This window comes from Hemiscyllium ocellatum, chromosome 21 (genome assembly GCF_020745735.1).
Source record: "Hemiscyllium ocellatum isolate sHemOce1 chromosome 21, sHemOce1.pat.X.cur, whole genome shotgun sequence".
Taxonomy (NCBI): Eukaryota; Metazoa; Chordata; class Chondrichthyes; order Orectolobiformes; family Hemiscylliidae; genus Hemiscyllium; species Hemiscyllium ocellatum.
In genome coordinates, this window is record NC_083421.1 from 57,479,700 (window position 1) to 57,496,606 (window position 16,907).

The following is a 16,907-nucleotide window of genomic DNA, read 5'->3' on the forward strand; positions in this document are numbered from 1 at the left end:
GATCTATGATGGGGGGGGGGAAGAGAAGCGGGAGGGCTGGGGGTGGAGGGGGGGGCTGCTGGTGAGGACAGGAGAGAGTGAGTAAAAGGAGAGGAGGAGGAGGGCGCTGTCTGGTGGTAAAAGGGTTAAAGGTGAAGGTACGTGAGCCGTATAAGAGAAAGGTCATCCCATGGGGATTTTAGTTCCAAAAACTGTGGATATAAAAACTGTGGAATGTTAGATTTTCTTGGCACTCCTGTGCCTTTGTAGAGGTTCCATATGTTTTCTAGTCACCCATATGGGGTGTTGCTTTCCTTACGCTGTCCTACTGCCTCAATAAAGGGAATATTATCTCAATGCGAGTCCCCACTGGCAAAAACATCTTGCACCTACAACAGAAAGGAAAACGATTAAAATGAAGAAACTTAGTTCCCTTTAGAAGTTAACCTATGAAATAGAGTGCCACAATATTGTTAAACAAAAGGCATGCATACATTCCTAACATTGACCCAATGGTCATGTGCAATTTATCTGTTCGGTCAAATTTTATCCTGTGATTATGTAAATGAGGTCATGCGAAGCACAAAATTAATCTCAAGAGGATAGTTAACTCTTCAGGAAATGCAACTCTGTCCTCAGTGTGTTGCCTGTTTGCTATTAGTAGAAGTAATAATGGTTTGCCCATTATCAGATTCTCTGCCTTCAACATAGTGTTAACTATTTTAGAGAGTCATGGGATCTTTCCAGCTCAGAGAAAGGCCCTTCGGCCCAGCATGTCCAACCTGGTCGCCAAGCAGCTGTGTATTCTAATCCCATTTTCCACCACTTGGTCCATAACCTTGTATGCTGCAGAGTTTCAAATGCTCATCTAAAACTTCTTAAATGTCTTGAGAGTTCCCACCTCTATCGTCCTTTTAGGAAGCAGGTTCCACATAGCCACCGCCAATTTGTGAAAATGTTTCCTCAAATTGCTTCCCAACCTCCTCCTGCTTCCCTTAAAACAATGCACCTGATCATTCTACTTCAGGGGAATGTTTCTCCCTCCCTGCCCTGACTATGCTTCTGTTCGTACGCCTCAATCAGATCTTTTCCCTGGGGTCGGGGAGTCCAGAACGAGAGGGCATAGGTTTAGGGTGAGAGGGGAAAGATATAAAAGGGACCTAAGGAGCAACTTTTTCACACAGAGGGTGGTGCGTGTATGGAATGAGAGGAGTTGGTCGAGACTGGTGCAGTTAAAGGCATCTGGATGGGTATATGAATAGAAAGGGTTGAGAGGGATTTGCGCCAAATGCTGGCAAATGGGATTAGATTAATTTAGGATATCTGGTCAGCATGGAAAAGTTGGACCAAAGGGTCTGTTTCTGTGCTGTACAACTCGATGGTTCTATGACTGTATCTCCCTTAAGCTTTCTCTGCTTTACAGAAAACATTCCCAGCCTATCTAGTCCATCTTCATAGCTCAATTATCCCAGCCCCAGGACATCCTGGGGAATGTCTCCTCTCTAGAGTAATCACATCCTTCCTATAGTGTTCATATAAGAGAAAGGTCATCCCATGGGGATTTTAGTTCCAAGAACTGTGGATATAGAAACTGTGGAATGTTAGATTGAGTTGGCACTCCTGTGCCTTTGTAGAGGTTCCATATGTTTTCTAGTCACTAATATGGGGTGTTGCTTTCCTTACGCTGTCCTACTGCCTCAATGGGATAGACAGAGTAACTGCACGAAAGGTAGGAATCCCTGCCCTGACCAGAAGTGCATACATTAATCCAACTGTGACTTAACTAACATTATATATAGGTTCATTAAGTTGCAAGTTTGCAAATTAAGCATTAATACTTTTTTTCTGACATTGTTAATGACCAAAATTCATTTGTACAAATATCAGATTGTAATTATAAACCTATGACTCTGTAATAGATATAATTAATATCTGTGTATGTATTGTACAATTTGATGATTCTATGACTGTACCTCCCCTAAGCTTTCTCTGCTTCTCAGAAAATATTCCCAGCCTATCTAGTCCATCTTCATAGCTCAATTCATAGCTCAATATGGGAAAACATCCCAAAACATTTTCATAAGGACATGATATAGAGAAGCAAACAGAGGACCTAACTATATGTTCAGGTAGATAGTCAGCAGATTGGTCAAAGGAGTACATTTGAGGAGTGCCTCAAAGAGAGGTTTAGGGAGAAGCTTCCAGGGTTAGGGTCAAGCCATCTGAACAGCCACCACCCAAGAGGGAAGGATGATATAATTTAAATTAGCAAATCAGAAGGGGTCAGTATTAGAGGAGTTCCATAATCATTAAGATTACAGAGATGGGAAGTAAGGCTCATGGAGGGATTTGTGAACATGGGTATAAATGTCAAACCTCATCTGCAGACCTCACTTTCTCCTGTAAATGTCAAAGTCTCAGTGTTGCTTATCTCGGTGTAAGTCTTTATGAGTGAACTTTGGAGGGGGTGGAGAGGTGTGGTGGTGGGTGAACTGAACATCATGTAGACAGGCTGTCCACTTTTGATTGACCTCAGTCTGAAACCCTTCTAGACTGCTCCATTATGCACCATCATCACCTCAAGGCTATATCCCGTGCTTTCCTCATATCCCTTGATGTTGCTAGTGTCCAAAAATCTGTCTTGAACATGCTCCATGATTGAGTATCTGGGGCAGAGAGCCCCAAAGAATCAATTAGGTTCCTCCTAATCTCAGTCCTTAAGTGGGTTTGTTTCCTTAGCTCTAGACTCCACAGTCTGAGGAAACCTACTTTTACTGCAGCTACTGTGTCTCTCCCTTTAAGAATTCTGTGATTTTAGCACTTGGGTGGTTACTCAAGAGCGCACTGGGGGAATAGTGAAATAAGTGAGTGTGAGAGAGACTCTGTGTGTGGGTGGGTGTCTCTAAAATGGGAAGCAGGTTCTGGGTTTGAATCAGGAACCTAACCCTAACTTTTCCTCATCTGAAAACACGGTTACTAAGTCAACTAGTGCTTAACTAAGCCTTGACAAGAAAGACTGTTTGTTGGATGAATGTTGTTCAAATTACAGATAAATATGAATTGGGTAAGCACTGTAAATGGGCTGGGGGCGCGGGGGAGGGGGTGGGATTCAGTCACAGGTCATAGCACTCTCACCTCCCATTCAGGAAGTTGTGGAGTACAACACCTCTCTTGGCTCCTGGATCAACAATGGCTCAAAATGAGAATTCTCATCCTTGTGTACATGCAAATGAATCACATGCAAATGTGAACTCTCCTTAAATGGAAACGACACAGGACCATGTTCTTTGTAAGCAAGAGGAATATGTCCACATGTTGCACTCTTTTCAGTGAAGAAATGTTTGCAGAGACAGCCACTCATGTGGCAACGCCCTGAAATCTGAACTGACTTGCCCAGTTTGATTGGGCAAAACGATTAACACTTCCTGTTTCACCTCTATGTCAACTGTAGTCCAACCAATCAGCACCCAATTCTCTGGCTTTGCAAATCATCGTTACCTTTCCTTTCCAAAGTTGGTTTCCTTGCATTCCAGTCCCGAAGAGAACGAGATAAAAAAGTTTGTCGCTGAAATAATTCCACAAATGGCAGGATCCTGTCACCAAATCATCGTGGGTGGCACGGTGGCACGGTGGTTAGCACTGCTGCCTCACAGCGCCTGAGACCTGGGTTCAATTCCTGACTCAGGCGACAGACTGTGTGGAGTTTGCACGTTCTCCCAGTGTCTGCATAGGTTTCCTCCGGGTGCTCCGGTTTCCTCCCACAGTCCAAAGATGTGCGGGTCAGGTGAACTGGCCATGCTAAATTGCCTGTAGTGTTAGGTAAGGGGTAAATGTAGGGGTATGGGTGGGTTGCGCTTCGGCGGGTCAGTGTGGACTTGTTGGGCCGAAGGGCCTGTTTCCACACTGTAAGTAATCTAATCTAATCATTTATTTACATGTGCATAGTACACAACACTGACCCAGCTAGCACAGAGCCAGCTCTCAGAGTGAACAGACCCCTGAAAGTCTTGTTTCTTTTTTTTTTAAATTACAAAACAGTTTACAAAAACATTTACACAAGAGACAGCAATTTTACAAGGGAGAGGAGCAGCAAAGCTAGGCCCCAAACCCTACCAGTCAACCATTTTACAGGGAGATGAGGACAAACCTCAAATCACTCCTGGTTCTATCTGTCAGCAAGGGCTCTCTGATTGGGCCAGGTTAATAGCCCCAATCAGGGAACACATGGTGATGGTTAGCACGAGGGGACATAGCTTTAAATTGAGGGGTGATAGATATAGAACAGATGTCAGAGGTAGGTTCTTTACTCAGAGAGTAGTAAGGGTGTGGAATGCCCTGCCTGCAACAGTGGTAGACTCGCCAACTTTAAGGGCATTTAAATGGTCATTGGATAGACAGAGGGATGAAAACGGAATAGTGTGGGTTAGATGGGCTTCAGATTGGTTTCACAGGTCGGCGCAACATTGAGAGCTGATGGGTTTGTACTGCGCTGTAATGTTCTATGTCCTATGTTCTACATTCATCTACTATGTGTGCTACCTGGCTGATCTCATTCTAATCACGATAGCTGTGATATCTCTTTTAAGCATTGCTCACTATTTGTTCCAATTTTCCATGGTGGGACCTGAACTTCTGTCTTGAGTTCCAACATCCGGGCAATAACATAACCACTACTTATGAGGCTCAGAATATATCTCTTAAAAAGTTCCTTCTAAATCCAAGAATACTTACCCTTAGAGCTGCCTTCTTAGGTGTAGTGGCATTGCACAATGTGCATTGTGAGTTTATTGATAGTTCCAGACAGATCCCACCTTCCTGCTCATGAAGCCCTCTTTCATTCCAGTGATAGTGTGAAGATATTGAGATGGAAACACCCATGGGTCTCATGAGAAGGCCTGGCGTTTTGTTATGAGTATGAGTTATTTATTGTCACACTTATCGAGAAAGATACAGTGGAAAGTGGTCTGTTGCTGCAATCCAGTGCCATTTTGAGTTACGAAAAGAATAAAATGAGATGACATGAATAGAGTCCATCTTCAACCACGAGCTTCAGCAAGGTCAGTGCAAGGTGTCTCAGGCCTCAATGTGTCCCCACTCTGGGCACAATGATGACAACGCTGGCAAGAGTTCATGCTTCAGGCATATCACAACCAGAAGTGCCCACTCCAGGCATTGTCAGTGCTGCAGTCAAGTCCTCGAATCCAGGCTTCAGGCCTACCCATCCAGGAGTTCCCACTCCAGGCACCGTCACTGCTGCAGTCAGGCCCTGAATCCATGCTCCGGGCATACCCATCCAGGAGTTCCCATTCCAGGCACCGTCGCTGCTGCAGTCAGGCCCTGAATCCATGCTCTGGGTCTACTCAGCCTGGAGTTCCCACTCCAGGCACCGTCACTGCTGCAGTCAGGCCCTGAATCCATGCTCCGGGCATACCCATCCAGGAGTTCCCATTCCAGGCACCGTCGCTGCTGCAGTCAGGCCCTGAATCCATGCTCTGGGTCTACTCAGCCTGGAGTTCCCATTCCAGGCACCGTCACTGCTGCAGTCAGGCCCTGAATCCATGCTCTGGGCCTACCCATCCAGGAGTTCCCACTCCAGGCACCGTCACTGCTGCAGTCAGGCCCTGAATCCATGCTCTGGGCCTACCCATATGGGAATCCTGACTCCAAACACCATCACTGTGCAGCCAACATTCTGCTGGCACCACTCAGGCTTCCCACGATGTCAGAAGACGAAGAAAAGGGGTAAACAAGATGAAAAAGGAGAGAAGTAAAGAGAGAAGCATGCCGCTGGCCTCTAATGGACAGGCTCAGGAGCCTGAACACAACCTTACGTCCTGAGGCAGCCACCTCTGCAAAGACAGCGCGAATCTCACTGTAGAGGCAGAATCACAATTAAATCTGTGACTTTGAAAAGAATGCCTTTGAAATGACAGCTGCTGAATAATACTCTAGGCAGAACCCCATGGGTCATGGTACAAAATGCAGTCAGATTTCTTGTCTGGCTTTGTGTGTTTACACACCCAAATTAACAGTGAAGAGGAAATGGTCTGATTACAGCACACAAAGTTCTCAGTGTAAGACATGCTTTACTTCAACATATGATGCAGATATGTACAATGTTGCAACTTGGCTTTCAAAAATGGGAGGCATGATCCATTATGGATTGCTAAACTTTAACAACAACGCTCCTTTATATAGTGCCTTTCCTGGAGTAACAGCACCCTAAGGCACTTCCAGGAGTGTTATCAACCAACATTTGACACTGAGCCACATCGAGTGATATTAGAACAGGCAACTGCACGTCTGCCCAAAGAAGTGGAGTTTAACAATCCCAGTAAAGGAGGAGAGAGGGTCAGTGAGCGGGTCAGAGAGAGGGTCAGTGAGAGGGTCAGAGAGAACCAGTGAGGTTGAGGGAGGGAATATTAGAGTCTAGTTCCTCGACATCTGAAGGCATGGCTACTAATGGTGGAAGAATGGAAAATTGGGATGTTCAAGCGTTCAAAATTCTGGGAGCACAGATATCTTGGAGGATTGTGAAGCTGGAACTGGTTACAGAGAATGAAGAAGCAAGACCATGGAGGGCGGGCCTGAAAACAGGGATGAGAAGATTAACATAGAAACAATAGATTCAGGTTTAGTCTCACATTGTATGTTGTGAAGTGGTACAAACCTGTACATTGTTAATAATGTTGATAGCTTAACTCTTTGAAATATTTCCATTAATGCATTAAGTCCTTTTTAAATATCAATATTTCTCCTACTGCCATTGAAGTTACATTTTATTTCCCCAATGACTCCAAATGCCCAATGCACTGACAAGTCAATTAGTTGTATTTTAATTGTTTGTGTGTGCTAGGCATTAACTGATCATTTACTTGAGCCCTACATCTTTTGACACAGACGAAAGCTATGGTCATTGTGTTAGGAGGTATAAGGCTGTAACGTGCAACTCTGCGAATAAAAATATAAGGATGCCAAGATTGGATCCAGTTCTATCGTTCAGTTAATTTTCTGGATTACAATACAGAGCAGCTGTATGCTTCATTGGCTGTTGCATCAACATTAGGGAGGTAGATTTCACAAATAGCTTTAATGGTTTACATTTTAAGATAAATGGGGGAATGTGTTGTTATTTTAAGTCCATACATTTTGGGCTTGGGCTCCTAATTTTTTGAGTAAAGCTGAGCAAAGAGTCATCTCCAATATCTTCATGCAGACCAGTCTAGAAACATAGAAATCAGAACACAAACAGGCCATTCGGTCCTTTAATTGTGCCCCTCCGTTCAAGTTGGGAGGTCATGTTGTGGCTGTCCAAAACATCGGTTAGGCCACTTTTGAAATATTATGCGCAATTCTGGTCTGCCTGTTGTGAAACCTGAAAGGGTTCAGGAAAGATTTACAAACATGTTGCCAGGGTTGGAGGGTTTGAGCTACAGGGAGAGGCTGAACAGGGTGGGACTGTTTTCCCAGGGGTGTCCGAGGCTGAGGGTTAAATTATCGAGGTTTATAAAACCATGAGGAGTATGTGTAGAGTAGAAAGACAAGATCTTTTCTCCGGGATGGGGGAGTCCAGAACTTGAGGGCCTAGGTTTAAGGTGAGAGGGGAAAGATTTAAAAGGGCAACTTTTTCACACAGGGGGTGGTACGTGTATGGAATGAGCTGCCAGAGGAAGTGGTCGGGGCTGGTACAATTACAACATTTAAAAGGCATCTGGATGGGTATATGAATAGGAAGGGTTTAGAGGGACATGGGCCAAGTGCTGGCAACTGGGACTAGATCAGATTAGGATATCTGGTCAGCATGGACAGGTTGGACCGAAGGGTCTGTTTCTGTGCTGTACATCTCTATGACTCCATGACTCTATAATACGATCATGGTTGATTGTTTAACTCAGTCCCCTGTTCCCAATTTCACCCCATACCCTTGATCCCTTTAGCCCTAAGAATTTTATCTCACTCCTTCTTGAGAATATTTAATCTTCTGGCCTCAACTGCTTTCTGTGGCCAAAATTTCCACAGGCTCCCCACTCTCTGGGTGTAGACCTTTTTCCTTATCTCAGTCCTAAATGGCCTCCCCAGTATCCTTAAAATTAAGCAAATGTTGACATGGCCTTATCAAGTGAACAATTCTAACATCCCTGAATATTGTACAATGATGTGAAGCAATAGTGGGAGTACAGTTTGTCACAGTATGCTGCATCCTAAGTAAGTAGCTATAAGCTACACCTTATTGCTTGTGCAGTGGAAAATGTTAACAAATTTCTCAGAGACTTGGAAATATTCTGAAGGAGTTGCTTCCTAATCTCAGCCTAAGTTCGAAGGGGAGACTGGTGAATCTTGGATCTGAGATTTTGAAATGCAATTTTATGTGGATCACTGGGATCTCTTCCAGGGCAGGTTGGACCTGTACAAGACCGATGGGTTGCACCTAAACTGGAAGGGCACCAGTATCCTGGCGTGGAGGGTCGGGGTGTGCCAGGGAGTGTGGGACAGTAGGTCAGCAAGCGACCAAGAGGGAGTCAGAAACCAAGGCCAGTATAGCTAAGAGGAAGAACAGACAGGCAGAGGTTAATGAGCACGGTGGGTCTGGCAGTCTGAGCTGTATTTGTTTTAATGCGAGGTGTATGAAGCTAATGCAGGTGAACTTAAAGCTTGGATGAATACATATAACTGTGATGCTGTAGACAGCGATTTGGTTGAGAGAGGAACAAGACAGGCAGCTTAATGTTGCGGGATTTAGATCTTTCAGGTGAGATAGATAGGGATGGAAAAAAGTTGGGGGAGTTGTGTTATTGATAAGAGGGAATATCACAGCTGTACTGAGGGAGGACACCTTGGAGGCTCATCCAGCAAGGGTAGAGCTCAGGAACAGGAAGGGTGCAATCACTACAATGGGATTGTACTACAGGCCTCCCAATAGCCTTCGGGGTGTTAGGGGAATGGCTATGTGATCAAATTATGAAAAACTGTAGAAACAATAGAGTTGTAGTGGTAGGTGATTTTAACTTTGAGGCGTAGAGTCTTAGAGATGTGCAGCACGGAAACAGACCCTTTGGTCCAACTCATCATGCCGACCAGTTATCCTAAACTAATCTATTCCTGTTTGCCAGCACTTGGCCCATATCCCTCTAAACCCTTCCTATTTATATACCCAAACAGATGCCTTTTAAATGCTGTAATTGTATCAGCCCCCACCATTTCCTCTGGCAGCTCATTCCATACATGCACCACCTTCTGCATGATAAAGTTACCCCTTAGGTCCCTTTTAAATCTTTCCCCTCTCACCCCAAACCTGTGCCCTCCAGTTCTGGACTCCCCTACCCCAGGGAAAAGACCTTGTCAATTTACCCTATCCATGCCCCTCCTGATTTTCTCCAAATTGACTGGGACTGCTTCATGCCATGGTCTTGGCTCAGGGGGGTGTGGGGGGGGGTGGGATGGTAAGGTGCATCTATGGAACAATATGTAACTATTTCAGCTGGGAATAGGTTAGATTAGACCTGGCCCTGTGGAAGGAACCCAGACAGGTGATCAAAGTTTCAGTGGGGGAGCATTTCAGGAACAGTGACCATAATTCTCTAAGTTACTTATGGACTAGGATGAGAGTAGTCTTGGGTAAAGGTACTAAATTGGAAGAAGGCTAACTGAAACAGTATTAGGCAGGAGTTGGGGAATGTAGGTAGGGGGAGGGGGCAATTGTTTGAGGATAAATCCACATCTGGCATGTGGGAATCTTTTAAAGGCCAGTAGATTAGAGTTCAGGACCAACGTGTTCCCGTGAAAGTGAAGGATACGGATGGCAAGATTCAGGAACCTTGGATGACAAGTTAAGTGAAAAAGGAGGCATTTATAAGGTTGAGAAGACTGAAGATGGGCAGAGCCGTTGAAGAATGCAAAGAAAGAACTTAAGCAAAAGGTCAGGAGGGCTAAAAGAAGCCATGAAATATCATTGGCAGACAGGATTCAGGGAAATCCATAAATCCATCAAATTAGAACGAGGAAAGAGCTCCCGGCCTACCTTCTTATTTGTTAATCTCTCTCTGTGTTTTGTGGGTGCTTGAAAATATCATGTTTCTCCTCCAAGTATAAATTGTCAGCTCTGACCTTTCCTAAATGCCAAGAAACTCCCTTTCAAATAGCACTCAACCTGACCACCTTTTGGTAGCATCTCGTGTTCATGATACCATTTTTTCCTACTGACTCTGCTCAAGAATTGCATCTGGATCCTGTAAAGGAAAGAAAAGGAATTTGGTGGATGGAGGAAGAAACTGGATTACAAAGGAAAAAAAAATCCCCACAGGAAGCAGTTAACGTATTTTACAGAACCTTGCACACAGCCCATCTCTCTGTCAGTCCAACGTTGGCTATTGCAAGGGAAACGTAATAAATATTACAAATAACCAGGCACCCTTCAAAAACAAAATGATTGATTCAAGTAAGGAACACTGCAATGAAGAAAAATGGTTAGCGTTCTGTCATTTGCCATTATTGTCTGCTCCTTCTTCATCCGTCGTTCCTGTAGTCTGTGTTTTATAAATCTCTGGTCAAACATTTTATGTGGAATCAAGGAGCAATGTCTCTGAGCGTTACTGAGGGAGCAGGGATGAACTCCTGACCCAGTTTGGACCTCTTTGTGTGTAGTTTGGCCCTTTACCCTGTCTCCCGTGTACTTATTGCTGTCATCTCAATGAAGAAAGTGAGAGAGTTTCCACAGAATATGTTTCCTTTATGGCCCCAGTTCACTTCGTTTCCTGAACTGAGGGGAGAGAGAGAGAGACAGGAAAATAAAAAAAAAGCAGCAGCTCTTTCATAAATCTCCAGTGGGCCCCAGAAGTAGCACTTCGGCTTCAGTTATGTCAAGGTCAGTCTTGACTCGGGTTAGAGGCAGAGGAAACCAAACTGACAGCGAGAGAGACAGAGCACGTGCAGAGTTCTGTAAAATAGGTTAATTGTTTTCCTGTATGAGTTTTTTTTTCAAATTAGGGTCTTTTCCTCCATTGAACAAATTTACCTAGTGTGCTGTGCCCGGCCTTGGAAGGTGATCAGTTAGAGAAATGTGCATCGAGAGCTTAGGATTGCGATGGCAAAGTGACAACAGTTTAAATGAACTTCTCTCCTCTTGTAGGCGAAGCTTGTTGTTCCAGCTGCTCAGAAAGAAACTTGTGATGGTCCTTTTTTGTAGATCCGTACATTTCTTTCCTTTTTTTTCTTGAAGGCATGGTTCCATGGGCGCAGTTCCTTCTTGTCTAAGGATGCACTTTATTTGGAGGGGAAGTGTGTGTGAGAGAGTGTGTGTGTGTGTGTGTGTGTGTGTGTGCGCCTGCGTGTGTGTTTGTGAGACAATGTGTGTGTGTGTGTGCACACGTGTTTGTGAGAGAAGGTGTGTGTGTATGCACGTGTGTTTGTGTGTTTGTGAGAGAATGTGTGTGTGTGTGTGTGTGTGTGGACGTGTGTTTGTGTGTATGTGTGTTTGTGTGTATATGAATGTGTTTGTGTGTGTGCACGTGTGTTTGTGTGTGCACGTGTGTTTGTGTGTTTGTGAGAGAAAGTGGGTGTGCACATGTGTTTGTGTGTTTGTGAGAGAAGGTTTGTGTGTTATACGTGTGTTTGTGTGTTTGTGAGAGAATGTGTGTGTGTGTGCATGTGTTTGTGTGTGTACGTATGTGTTTGTTTGTGTGTGTTCGTGTGTATATGAGTGTGTTTGTGTGTGTGTTTTTACATGAGTGCTGTTAATGGGGTGATTATTTCCCGGGGGGACTTTAGTCTTAAGGTAAAAGGACCATTGACTGGACACACTAGTTAGAGCCATTTACTTATCTAGAATGATAACTGGACAGAGCGCTCCAAATGTGTGGCAGTGGTTATCTCCAGTGGTTAGCACTGCTGCCTCACAGCACCAGGGTCCCAGGTTCGATTCCAGCCTTGGGTGACTGTCTGTGTGGCGTTTGCTCATTCTCCCCGTGTCTGTGTGGGTTTCCTCCGGGTGCTCTGGTTTCCTCCCACAGTCACAAAGATGTGCAGGCCAGGTGAATTGGCCATGCTAAATTGCCCGTAGTGTTCAGGGATGTGTAGGTTAGGTGCATTAATCAGGGGTAAATATAGGGTAGGTGAATTGGTCATGATAAATTGCTCATAATGTTAGTCAGAGGGGAAATGAGTGGGTTGGTGTGGATTTGTTGGGCCGAAGGGCCTATTTCCACACTGCAGGGAATCTAATCAAATGGTCTCACCAACATCATTGGGTGAGATCAAAGCCAAGTGGACAGTTGTCTCCAGTTGAAACGGTCACCGCTTCCGCTTGTCATAGGGCAGTACGCTGTTACTCCTTGGCACTTTGGTTTTCACCATCTGGTGCGAGGACATGTGTGCTGCAGAATGGGTTCAGGAGGTGATTGGAAAGAGGGAGGCTGAAGGTTGGTGTGGATCTTCTCCTGATATGGAGGGTTAGAAAGGGGCAAATGTGGCGCAGTCCTCAGAACCAGGGGAATTGAAGGTATTCAGACAAACTGGTGCTCATGCAGATGGATGAGTTGCATATCTAAAAGTTTGGTGAGGACCATTGGGTAGTGTATTGAGATGTAGTATTCTGCAAATGTGTTGCTCGTAGTATTCTGCAATTGAGTATGTGATAGCAACATCGTTGGTAACCCATCGTTGGTACCAGACTGTACCCAATGCTACCAATGAGGTCAAGGAAAATTGCCCCATTTGAAATTCCTTTAAAGGCGATTTTCAGAACATGGTTGCAAGATAATGGAGAAACTGTTTCTAGTGGAAGGCTTGGTAACCAGGGTGACATAGATTTAAGGAGCTGGGTTCAAAGTATCAGACGTGGCAAGAGGCAGTGTTTTTCTTAGCCAGTGAGCTGTTGGAAGGGTAGTGCCTGAATAGGTCATTAAAGCAGATACATTTGGAGCTTTGCAATTGGATGAGTGCTGGGACAAGATAAATTGGGCGAGCATTTTGGGGAGAGCAGAACAGAGATGAGGATGAACTTCTTCTCTCAGAGGGAAGTGAATCTGTGGAATTCTTTACTGCAGAGCGCCAAGGAGGCTGGGTTGTTAATTATGTTCAAGGCTGAGAGAGACAGATTCTTAATCAGTAAGGGAGGGGTGCGGTGGAGAGTTGTGGGGAAAAGGCAAGAAAGTGGAATTGAGGATTGTCAGATCAGCCATGATCATGTTGAATAGCAGAACAGATTCGATGGGCTGAGTGGCCAACTTCTGCTCCTATGTCTTATGGACTGGGACAAATTGGGGAACTCTTTCAATTAGCTGGCAGAGACGCAGCAGACTGAAGGGTCTCCCTCAGTGCTGCATCATTTTATGATTGCCCACAGTGAGTGCCAGTTCAGCAGTGCGGGATCCTTGCAGGTTCATGAGGCTTACAAATACGGGGCATAAATTACTGAAAGAGTGAAGAAATACAATTTGCATTTCAGCTGCTGGAGATGGCCAGGTTCTGAAACTGTTCAATTTAATTCACAAAATGTGCATCGAGATCAGACCAGTCACACAGCCTGAAGATGTAGAGAATTTGCAGCCTCTTCATTGTGTTATGGAACCCTTCAATTATTTCAATATGAATCCTGCTGCACTTAATCTTTTGGGGTCCCTAGCTATAGCATTGGGAAGTGCTAAAATCTTTACTGATTAGATTTTTTCTTTATAATATAGACAGTAAAATCCTGAACAAAACCAGTAAGTATTTCACATTCTGGGCTTTTTTTTTGCTGATTCAGTTTATTTCTTGGATTTTTCCTTCCCAATTCTTGCCCCTTTCTCTCTCTTCCTCTTCCCCCAGCCTGTTCTCTCCCCGCCCTTCAGTCTGTCCATACAGAGTGGGTTGTCCAAAGATGTGCAGGACTGGTGGATTCACCGTGCTAAATTGCCCATAGTGTCTAGGGATGTGCAGGCTAGGTGGGTTAGCCGTGGGAAATGCAGGCTTACAGTGATAGGGTCGGAGGATGGGGGGGGTGGGTGGCGTGGGTCTACTGTTTAGAGGGTCAGTGAGGACCCGATGGGCTGAATGACCTGCTTCCACACTGTTGGGATTCTATGATTCTATCCTTGCCTTCTTTTAGATTTTCCTTGCTGTTCATCTCCAGTTTTGACCTGATGAGAAATTGTTTTTACCCTCATATTAATGGGACCTAATCTCACTGCTGTTTGTTTCAATTATTTTAGTTACCAAATGGGATCATTCAGTTTCTTTCTCTCTCTCTCTTAATTATACCTACGTTTCTCTCTCAAACTCATGTGCTAGCTCTCTCTTGAGCCCTTTTTCTCCGTCTCCCGTACCTGCTCTGTCACTGACTCCTCCAACAGCTCTCTCTTGTGCTCTCTCTCTCACACACACACACACACACACACACACACACACACACACACACACACACACCCCTGTGCTGTCTCCTGCCTACTCACTATTTCATCTGCTCTCCCTCTCATGCCATCTCTCTCTCTCTCTCTCTTGCCCCTGCACTCTGACACTTGAATTCCGACAAACTTGTATACCCTCTCTCATTCACAGTGTGGTCAGTTCTATAACGCGATGGGTGCGTTCACATGCAACCCCACGTTATGGAAAAAATGCACTTTAGAAAGAGTGCTTAAAGTGTTGCCGATGTAATCATGCTATAGCCAACACATGATTAAAAGTTGGTGCTGGAGAAACAGTGTTCCCAATTTATCAATCACGTTACAGCAAATTTGTGGAGGTGAAACGCGTGTTATAGCAGAATGACCTATACTTTCTCTGTCTGTGGGGTGAGCACATTGCTCCTTCCATTTCTGAGGCCATACATTAAATCCAGCTGAGACTGGTAGGAAGAACACTGTCTTCTCTCTCTGCTGGATACAAGGGATTTGAAGTGAATGGAAACTGGAATAGATCGACCATCTTCTCGATGGTGTGAGTGTGGCACAGATAGGCCTGCAGCTTAACCTGAGCTTGTTCTCTGTGAGACCAGACAGCGGGCAGAAGCAAGGTGTAATGGTAATTCTTCTAATCCAACCCAAATGTAGGCTTTAGGTGAGGAGGAGAGAGAAAGAGAGAGTGAGAAGGAGAGAAAGAGCAGTCAACAATTGGGTCCCCAGAAATCATGTAATTTCTGGTTTAAAATCATACATTCTCACACTGTTTGATGTTAACATCATTAACTCCTGTGACAGCATTTGTAAAGGAAGCAGCTAATGTAAACATATGACACCCTTCCGTGTTGCTGCCAGAGGGAGGGAATACAGTGCCTCCACTGACGAGAAGGTGCAATTACATTGTGACAAGTTAACATGGATAGGGACACAGATATTTACAAAGGTGAGAGACAGTCCGCATTGAAGTTTGGGGGACATTTTGTGGGTAGAATCATAGACCACAGGGAGCATTAATCTGTGTCCCTGCCCTAGGACTGCATCCTACTGAGCTTCTATAGACCGAGGTGAGGGATATATTCCATTCTACTTTTGTGAACCTCAACTACGTCCATGTACAACAAAATGCGCAGTAAGGTGAGAATTCCAGTCCTTCATTGAACATCATCCAACTTTGTGATGAACCATTAAACCAAAAAGCAGTCCGTCCACTGAAGTGGGGCGAAACCATCCCGCAGCACTATTCAAAGGAGCACCCAAGTGTCTCTCCAGTATTCCAGCCAAGGTCCATCCCCCAACCAATTAATCTGGTCTCCTCCTTCATTCCTGATTGTGGAATCTTGCTTTTTGTTTGGACGACTAGCTTTCCAATCTTGCAACAGTGATTACACTTCAAAGGTCATTCAATATTTGCCCCCGTGTCTGCGTGGGTTTCCTCCGGGTGCTCCGGTTTCCTCCCACAGACCAAAGATGTGCAGGTTAGATGGATTGGCCATGAGAAATGCAGGGTGACAGGGATGCGATGGGTCTGGGTTGGATGCTTTTTGGAGGGTCGGTGTGGACTCGATGGGTCGAATGTCCTGCTTCTGCAAACTAGGTTTTCCATGAATTGAGCTTTACTGTTTCTTTTTCCTCAATATTATTAATTAACAATATTTAATGAGTTCATGAAACTTATACTACTGATCAGACTCATGTTCCAGGAATCGGTAGCCTCTCCTGGACTGAAAATAGATGGGAGTTGTGGGGACAGTGTGTCTACAGTTTGTAAGTTACATGCTAGTGGCACAAATGATAACCCTGAAGAACATTCGCTGGTTTAGGAGCTTTCCCTGAGAGTGCTCAGTGCCTGTGGAAGTAACAGAGCCACATCTCTCTTGTTGAGGGTTGCCAAGGTTACGGTGGAAAATGGCAGCTTCATGCCTGCCATTTTGATTCTTTTGCCTGTCTGCTTCTCTCCCGATGTCCATCTGTACCCAGGCACGGCGCACGGTGTGGAAGAGCCGTTTAAAACTTTTCATGGGACTCTACAGGTTAGATGCAGAGAAGCATCTGATGCAGGGATCAAAGCTTAGGAGACGTAATCTTAAAATTAAGAGGTAATGCTCTCAGGGAAAAAAAAATTGGAAATTTTATTTTCCATTCAAATGTCAGTAGAAATCTGGAATTCTCCCTCCTGGAAAGGCTGAGGAAGACAGGGGTGGCATGCAGTGGTTCGCACTGCTGCCTCACAGTGCCAGAGACCCAGGTTCGATCCTAGCCTCGGGCAACTCTCTGTGTGGAATTTGCACATTCTCCCAGTATCTGCGTGGATTTCCTGTCACAAGCCAAAGATGGGCACATTAAGTGAAGTGTCCATGCTAAATTGCCCATAGTGTTCAGGGATGTATAGGTTAGGTGCATTAATTAGGGGGATGAGTTCTAATGGATTACTGTTCAGAGGGTCAGTGTGGACTAGTTGGGCCAAAGAGCCTGTTTCTGCACTGTAGGGATTCTATGAAAACTTCCGATATTGGGATTGCTGAATATTATGTTGGGTCAGGCATTTGGAGTAAA

The 16,907-nt window shown here is 44.8% G+C and overlaps 1 protein-coding gene across 1 annotated transcript in view; it reads left to right on the forward strand.

The window, feature by feature from the left end:
- Positions 1 to 16,907, forward strand: part of dnm1a (dynamin 1a) — a 217,303-nt gene that overhangs the window by 166,179 nt on the left and 34,217 nt on the right. The window lies entirely within an intron of this gene.